Source organism: Macaca thibetana, chromosome 1 (genome assembly GCF_024542745.1).
Source record: "Macaca thibetana thibetana isolate TM-01 chromosome 1, ASM2454274v1, whole genome shotgun sequence".
Taxonomy (NCBI): domain Eukaryota; kingdom Metazoa; phylum Chordata; class Mammalia; order Primates; family Cercopithecidae; genus Macaca; species Macaca thibetana.
The window spans coordinates 120,611,959-120,620,424 of record NC_065578.1 but is presented as its reverse complement, the minus strand read 5'-3'; the positions used below and the strand labels follow the sequence as shown (position 1 = coordinate 120,620,424).

At 45.7% G+C, this 8,466-nt stretch overlaps 1 pseudogene; it reads right to left on the bottom strand.

Annotated features, from left to right (window-relative positions):
• Positions 1 to 256: 256 nt before the first annotated feature.
• LOC126952015 (endogenous retrovirus group K member 8 Gag polyprotein-like) lies at positions 257 to 6,512 on the bottom strand (annotated as a pseudogene).
• Positions 6,513 to 8,466: the final 1,954 nt, after the last annotated feature.

Genomic DNA, 8,466 nt, shown 5'->3' with positions numbered 1-8,466 from the left:
CATCATTCCTTCTTCCTCCGGTTTGGCAGGGCAACGATCATCTGTGGGACCAGGTACCCACACACCATTATTAACATATACTTCAATAGGATTCTCCATCCATGTGACTGCCCGAATTAAGGGCGGGAAAGGCACATAGGCCCAGTAGGTATAATTAGCTGCAGCTGCTCCTGCAGGTGTGGGGAGACTTACCACCATTGATAGAATCATTAAAGCTGTAAGCAGCATTTTTTCTGGGGTTTGTGTCACCTTTGTGCTAGCTAGGCTTTTTCCAGCTAACAGTGTCAGTTTCTTTAACTGTGCCTAGGTCGGCAGCTCCGCCTTCTTGGTGCGTGGTGACTTCATCTGTTCTTCTGATATCATCACTTGGTTCATCATGCGAGTCAATGGTGCTCGATTGCAGTGTTTCCCTCTCCGTGGAGGTGCTTTTCTTTGCATCTCCGATGGGTTCATTGTAGAACTTCAAATGTTTAGTGGGTATCCAAACAGGAAGCTGATTTTCTCCTGGTGAAACACAAGCAAAACCTCTTCCCCAGATTATCACCTTCCCTATTTCCCATGTCTTATTTTTGTTGTCTTTCCACCAAATCAGTTTTCCTTCATGTGGACTGTTCTTTTTACCAGTAAGATGTTGTTCTGCAGAAGTAGTAGTCTGATTTCTATAAATGTTTAAAAAATTTAAAGTATAGAGTGCTAGATTAAGCTGCATCTGAGGAGTGGTACACTCCTTACTGTCTCCCCCTTCTTTTTGTTTAACTAACTGGTTGAAGGACTTGACCTACGAAAGTTTGACAAATAGTTGGACTATTAAGCATTCCCTGAGGTAACACTTTCCACTGAAACCTGGTGGCTGGTTCTTTATTATTTATGGCTGGTATAGTAAAGGCAAATTTTTCACCATCTTGCTCTGCCAGAGGAATGGTAAAAAAGCAATCCTTAAGATCAATTATAATTAAAGGCCAGTCTTTTGGGATCATGGCCGGAGAGGGCAATCCGGGTTGAAGAGGCCCCATGGGTTGAATTACAGCATTTACTGCTCTTAAGTCCATTAACATATGCCATTTGCCTGATTTTTTTTGAATTACAAATACAGGAGAATTCCAGGGTGAGAATGAAGGCTCAGTGTGTCCCTTTTCTAATTGTTCTTTTGCTAATAAATGTAAAGCCTCCAGTTTTTGCTTCGGTAGCGGCCACTGATTTACCCATACCGGTTTTTCTGTTTTCCAAGTTAATGGAATGGGTTCAGGAGGCTCTACAGTGGCCGCCCTTAAAAAGGATACCCTATTCCTTTTCTTTCTTGATTTTTCTCAGTCTCAATTGGGACTTTAATGCCATTTTCATTTTTTCCTAATCCCTTTCCTGGTATATATCCCATCTTAATCATGATTTTTTGACTTGTGGGGCTGTATAATGGAGCGGGCATAATGATTTCCGCACCCCATTGTTGTAATAAATCTCGACCCCATAGATTAACAGGAATTGAAGTAATCATTGGCTGAACAGTACTTTCTTGATTACCTGGTCCTAAACAATGTAAAATCATAGTACTTTCATACACTTCTGAAGCTGTGCCTACACCGACAAGTCTTGTAACAGCCTTTTGTTTAGGCCAATTTTTTTGGCCACTGATTTAAAGAAATGACAGAGACATCTGCTCCAGTGTCTACCAACCCTTCAAACTGTTTTCCTTGAATAATGGCCTTACACACAGGTCTGCTCTTAGAGACCTGACTTGCCCAATATGCAGCCTTTCCTGCCGGATCAGTGCTTCCGAACCCTCCTGTTCTTTTTATCTCACTGTTTCCAACTTTAATATAAGGCAGGAGTAATAGTTGAGCAATCTTGTCTCCTGGATTGGCACTGCAAGGAATTGAGGAACTAATAACCAATTGAATTTCACCTTTATAGTCTGAATCAACCACACCAGTATGAATTTGAACTCCCTTTAGATTTAAACTTGATCTTCCTAAGATTGGTCCTACAGTCCCCTCAGGCAATGGGCCGTATACTCCTGTGGGGATTTTTTGTGGGGGCTCCCCTGGAAGCAGAGAGACTGCTTGTGTGGTGCATAAATTTACTGCTGCACTGCCGCTTGTGAGAGGGGACAATTGCTGTATTGTGGTAAATGGCTTATTCCCTGAGGCACTTGTGACAGTAGGGGTTGTTGTCCCTGAAAACCCAGAGGAAAAAAGGGCTGAACTGGGAATGCCCCAGTTTGTTGCGGGGCCTGAGGCTGGCCCCTCTTCTCGTTTCCCGACAGTGGTTGCCCATTTTTATCAAATTTAGAACGACATTGATTACCCCAATGTTTTCCCTTTTTACATCTTGGACATAGGCCAGGTGGCTCTTTATCTGTTGTTGAAGTAGCTTGAGTTGTTACATTTTGTTCATTTGAGACTAGGCAATTCTTTTTTAGATGACCAATTTGACCACAATTATAACATCTTCCCCCAAATGTTCTAACTTGTCCTCCTAAAGCAACTCTTGTGATTGCTTGAGCCATAAGCATAGCTTTATGCATAGCTCCTCCAATTCCATCGCAGGCTTTAACGTACTCTGAGATTACATCTGATCCTGTGGGAACCCTTCCTTTTAATGGCTTAATGGCTGATTGACAATCAGGATTGGCGTTTTCATATGCCATCAACTCCACTATGACCTTACGGGCATTTTCATCGGTAATTGACTTTTGAGCAGCATCTTGAAGTCTTGCTACAAAATCAGGGTAGGGCTCTTTAGAGCCTTGTCTTATTATATTAAAGGAGGGGCAGGCGGTTCCTGGGTCTTGGATTTTCTCCCAGGCCCTAAGGCAGATAGCCCTGATTTGCTCAATGGCCTCATTTGGCATTATTACTTGTTGGTCAACAGTGCTCCAATTTTGACCTATTCCTAATAGTTGATCTGCATCTATGTTAATAGGAGGATTGGCAGTCCTATTTCTTCGGACCTGTACTTGTGCCCCATCAATCCACCAAGTCTTAAATTGTAAAAATTGAGAGGGTGAGAGTGAGGATTTTGCCAGAATCTCCCTGTTTTGTTTAATTTAATTTAGGAGAGCTAAATAATTAAACATGAGGCCAAAGTACGTAAGAAAGTGGCAGTCTTTTATTGCAAATATGCACACACTCTCGGGTGAAGTTCTCTGGTCCTCAGGTGTGGGGGGCCAGGGAAGTCGCACCGGCGCTCTCAGGTGAGGTTCCCCAGTCCACGAATGCGGGCGCCGAAGAAGTCACACCGGCGCTTACCGGCAGCGGACTTTTATGCCTGGGAGCTGGAGGGGGAGGAGTTTGGGGCGTGTGTGTAGGAGTGGCTTCTTGAATTTCGGCGTCCCCGGCTTGACGTCACTCTGCGCATGCTCAGTTGATTTGGTTCTTTTCCCGGGCGTGGGAAAATCTGTGATGAAGAACCCGGAAACAACAGGGACTGCTCCATCTTGTTCACCTTCCTCCATCTTGTCCCTTCTCCCTCACCCAAACAGTCCAACTTCTTATTGATTATAAGAATTTGGGTCACTGTCGTCTGTCTGGCTGCTTCCTGCTCTTAAGGGGCGTAATTAGGGTCTGAGGTTGGCAGTTGGGTGTAGGGATGCAGGAGCATTTGGTTGAAGGTGACTCAGGTGATCTCTTGGACCCTGGCTCGGAGAAATTTTATTAGAATGGGAGCAAGACATAACATAAGGCAGAGGATTAGTATGGGAATTAGGAAATCACAAAGGGCACCTTGCCAAGCTAGGTCTTCTATGAGAGTAAAAAGTTGGGAAACCTACTGGTTGGGGGATGGGTCGGGAAGGAGGGTGTCTATGGGGTTTATGAGGGAAAAGTCAGTTAAGTTAAGATGAAGAATGGTGAGGAAGCGGGAAAATTTGAGGAGGGTGTTGATCCTTGAGTAGAAACTGGTCACCTGGAGAAAGGGAAGGGGAATAGATGTTTTGAGTTAGGTTAAGATGTCTCGTCCCAAGAGGGGGGTGGGACAAGAGGGCATGATGAGGAAAGAGTGGGCAAAATATGCATAGTCCAGGCAGTAATTTAACATTGGGGTCTGGCGAGGGTTAGATGGTTTACCATCTACCCCAACTACTGAGATAGTGGATGGCTGGCTAGGACCTCCATAGGTTGGCAAAACAGAATAGGTAGGCTCCGTATTGATGAGAAAAGAAATTGGCTTACCCGCTATCTGTAGACTTACCCTAGGCTCGGCGAGGGTGACCAGGGTCTCCAAGTGTGGGCACCGTCAGTCGTCATCCAGGTGTAGGAGCTGGAAGGAACCTTCTGGCCTTTGAGGAGAGGCACCACGTTGAGGCGCAATGCCTGCCCTGCTGGCGGGGCAATCAGACTTCCAGTGTCCTTCCTGTTGGCAGGTTGGGCACGGCGTAGTAGGCAGGCGAGGATTTGGACACTGTTTTGCCTAATGCCCAGTTGTGCCACACTTAAAGCATGGGCCAGACGGAGTGGCCGGCTTGGTATGGGGACACTGGTTTGCCCAGTGTCCTGGGTCTCTGCATTTATAGCAGGAGCCCTTGGGAGACTCGCCCTGTGTCTTCCCTGCCGGCAGAGTGGGCAACGCTGGTTGGAGGGCAGCCACTAGAGCTTGCGCCTGAAGCACAGCCCTTCTTTTCTCCTTGTCTAGCTCTGTGGCCTCAGCTGCTTCTTCTCTGGAGTTAAAAACTTTAAAGGCCGATTTTACTAAGTCCTGTATGGGGGTTTGAGGCCCATCTTCAACCTTTTTTAGCTTTTTTCGAATATCTGAGGCTGACTGGGAGATAAAATAGGAGGCTAGGACAGCTGCTCCGGCTGGGGAGGTGGGGTCTGCCGAGTAAATTGGGCTAGTGCCTCTGTAAGGCGATTTAGGAAGGAAGCCGGGTTCTCATCTGGGTGTTGGATAATTTCCTTTAATTTATCAAAATTGTGTTTTGTTTAATTTAATTATTTTAGGAGAGGTAAATAATTAAACATGAGGCCAAAGTACATAAGAAAGTGGCAGTCTTTTATTGCAAATATGCACACACTCTTGGGCGAAGTTCTCTGGTCCTCAGGTGTGGGGGGCCAGGGAAGTCGCACCGGCGCTCTCGGGTAAGGTTCCCCAGTCCACGAATGCGGGGGCCAAAGAAGTCACACCAGCGCTTACCGGCAGCGGACTTTTATGCCTGGGAGCTGGAGGGGGAGGAGTTTGGGGCGTGTGTGTAGGAGTGGCTTCTTGAATTTCGGTGTCCCTGGCTTGACGTCACTCTGCGCATGCTCAGTTGATTTGGTTCTTTTCCCAGGCACGGGAATTTTTCCCGGGTACGGGAAAATCTGTGATGAAGAACCCGGAAACAACAGGGACTGCTCCATCTTGTTCACCTTCCTCCATCTTGTCCCTTCTCCCTCACCCAAACACTCCCAATCATAAGGAATGAGTCTATGTCCATGAGCAATGGAATCTAATAATGTTCTCATGTAAGGAGAGTTGGGTTCATACTGTTTTACTGTCTCTTTCATTTCTTTTAGCATTTTTATAGAAAAAGACTTATATCTGGCTTTAGCTAGGGGAAGCTCTCTCTCTTGGGCCCCTTCTCCAGGTGGTCTTGCTTCTTATATTACTGGGAATTGCCACGCCTCAATATCTCCTTGTTTTCTTGCCTCATCAATAATTTTATGTAACGCGCTACCCTGTGTACTAGGCGGTGCTGTAGGATTAAGTCTCATGGTGGGTGGCTGAGGATATGGCGCCCTGCCCTGTGGCACTGGAAATGTTCCTGGCTGTCCATACGGATTTTCTGGGGGCTGCCGATACTGCAGTTCGGCTGGCGGCCAGTATTGATAGGCTACTGGCGGCTGGGTCTTATCTTCTACCGGCTGATATCGTGGACACTGTATTTGGATTGGCATTGCCATGACAGAGACTCTATCTTTTTCTATTTGATCTTCTTTTGGAGTTTGTACTTGTTTAACCTGCATTTGAGGTTGTAAAGTTACAGGCATCTGAGCTGCTGTAAAAGGAGTTGGCCATCGTGGTTTAGACTCTGATGGCTCTGCTAATTCTGGACCTTTTTCTTCTAATTTTAACGTTTCAGGATACACTACCTCCTGTAATTGATTATCGTCAACATTTTGCATTGACTGAGCCATTACCGGCTCTGCTACACATTTACAATGGGAACTTTCTTTTCCTTTTCGGGATTCTATCCCTGCCTCTTTTTCACAATCTACTGCACAGCTTTTAGGGACATCAGAAATTGGAACGCTATCTTCTTCTGTTTGAAATGGTTCTAAAGCTACTTTAATAATGACCCAATCATTCCATACTGTGAGCGGAATGATTTTACCTTCCCTACTTGCTTGTTTTAATTCTTTGCCAATTTTTTCCCAGTCTTTTAGATCTAAAGTTCCCTGTTCCAGAAACCATAGACAAAACTGTTCTATTGTTTGAAATAGCGTAATTAGATTTTTGGTAGAGACTTTAACTCCCCCTCTTTTTAAGAGAATTTTAATAAAGCTGCGATAAAAGGCATATTTACTTTTAGTTTGCCCCATTGTTAACCTAGGTTCTTCCGAGCGCACAAGCTTACCGCAAGGCTGACTGTAGACGTACTCGGGAGTCTCTCGTTGACTTGTACTCAATGACCATGCTCCAGCGTACCTTCACCTTAGAGAAAGCTTCCACGTTGGGCACCAGATGAAGGGGTGGCCTGCCCCTCCACACCTGTGGGTGTTTCTCGTTAGGTGGAACGAGAGACTTGAGAAAAGAAATGAGACATAGAGACAAAGTATAGAGAAAGAGAAAGTGGGCCCAGGGGTCCCGCACTCAGCTTACAGAGGACCCACGCCGCCCCGGTCTCTGAGTTCCCTTAGTATTTATTGATAATTATCTTTACCATCTTAAAGATAAGGGAGTGGCAGGACAATAGGATCATTGTAGGGAGGAAATCGGCAGTAAGACATATGAACAAAAACCTCTGTGACATGAATAAGTTTAAAGGAAAATGCTGTGCCTTGAGATGCATATGCAAACATCTCCATAAACCTTTTAGCAGCATTGTTTCAGCCTATCACATGGGGAGAAACCTTGGACAATACCTAGCTTTCCTAGGCAGAGGTCCCTGCGACCTTTGGCCGTGTACGTGTCCCTGGGTAGTTGAAATTAAGAGAATGGTGATGACTTTTAACCAGCAAGCTGCCTTCAGGCACTTGTTTAACAAAGACACATCCTGCACAGCCCAAAATCCATTAAACCTGGAGTCACTACAGCACATGTCTCTTGCAAGGACAAGGTTGGGGGTAGGGTCACAGATTAACAGCATCTCAAATACAGAACAAAATGGAGTCTCTTATGTCTACTTCTTTCTATATAGACACAGTAACAGGCTGATCTTTCTTTCTTTTCCCCACATCTGTCACTCAATAAAGTTCTTCTTCACCTTGCTCACCCTCCACTTGTCCACTTACCTCATTCTACCTGGACGCAGGACAAGAACTCAGGACCCAAAAAGAGTTGTAACACAAACAGGGATGAAACATGCCCATTGTTTGCCACCTTGTGGGCAACAAGAAGGACAGAAGAGAGAAGGAGAGAGGAGCTGCAGCCCTTTGGGAAGCCCAGACCTAGGAGCTCACCAAGCCAGGGCTGTGACACCCTCTTTGGGGTTCTGTAGCTCCTGGCATCTCGAAGCTTCCAGGTACCACTGCATTCCCCAGTGCCAGCCATGAAAGCTGCTTGTGGTACATCTGGTCCAGCTGCAGCCTCACAGGGAGTCAGTGCCCATACTGGCACCTGGAGCTGCCCACCTTACCACAGCTGGCATGCCTGGCTGTGCACAGTAGCTGGACCCCACGTTTGCTCACATACCCCTCTCTGCTCTGCATCTGGCTGGCCCTTGGCAGGCATGGGATCCAGGCTGGTAGCACAAGCCAAGTACAGCCTGCCAGGCTGAATGGACCGAACAACCCCAACAGGCTCGAGCAAAACTTGTGCCCCAATGGCCACAGAGGTTTCTGTCTGACAAGGCAACACCCCAAGAATCCCGGGACAATATTTCCATGTAGGGGACAGGTTGTCTCCATAATATAACCATGTCAAGCCGAAATGTTTCTCATGATTCAGCCTACTCTAAAATATTTTTAGGCAATGTAAAATTATGACCCTAAGAACTCTCTATGACCTTCTTCCTCCTCTGACTGACAAGAATCCAAAGCCATTTTTTTTGCCCTAATCCTACAAAGCCTGGGTTTTAGGTTTGAAAAATGAGCATACCTGTTCTGGGTTCTGTTGCACATGTATCTATCCCTGAGGCATAGTTATAACTTCGATGCAAGGAAGTTCCCCCACCTCTATCCCCTCAAACTGCTCAAAAATGGCATGTATAATTAGTCTTCCTAATTAGAGGGTTTTAACAATCAGAGTGCTTCTGAAAGGTCCATAATGCGTAGTAAATTATAAGGATAATAGTAGCTATCCTATAATGCTGTTGTAAAAATTAAATGCAACTTT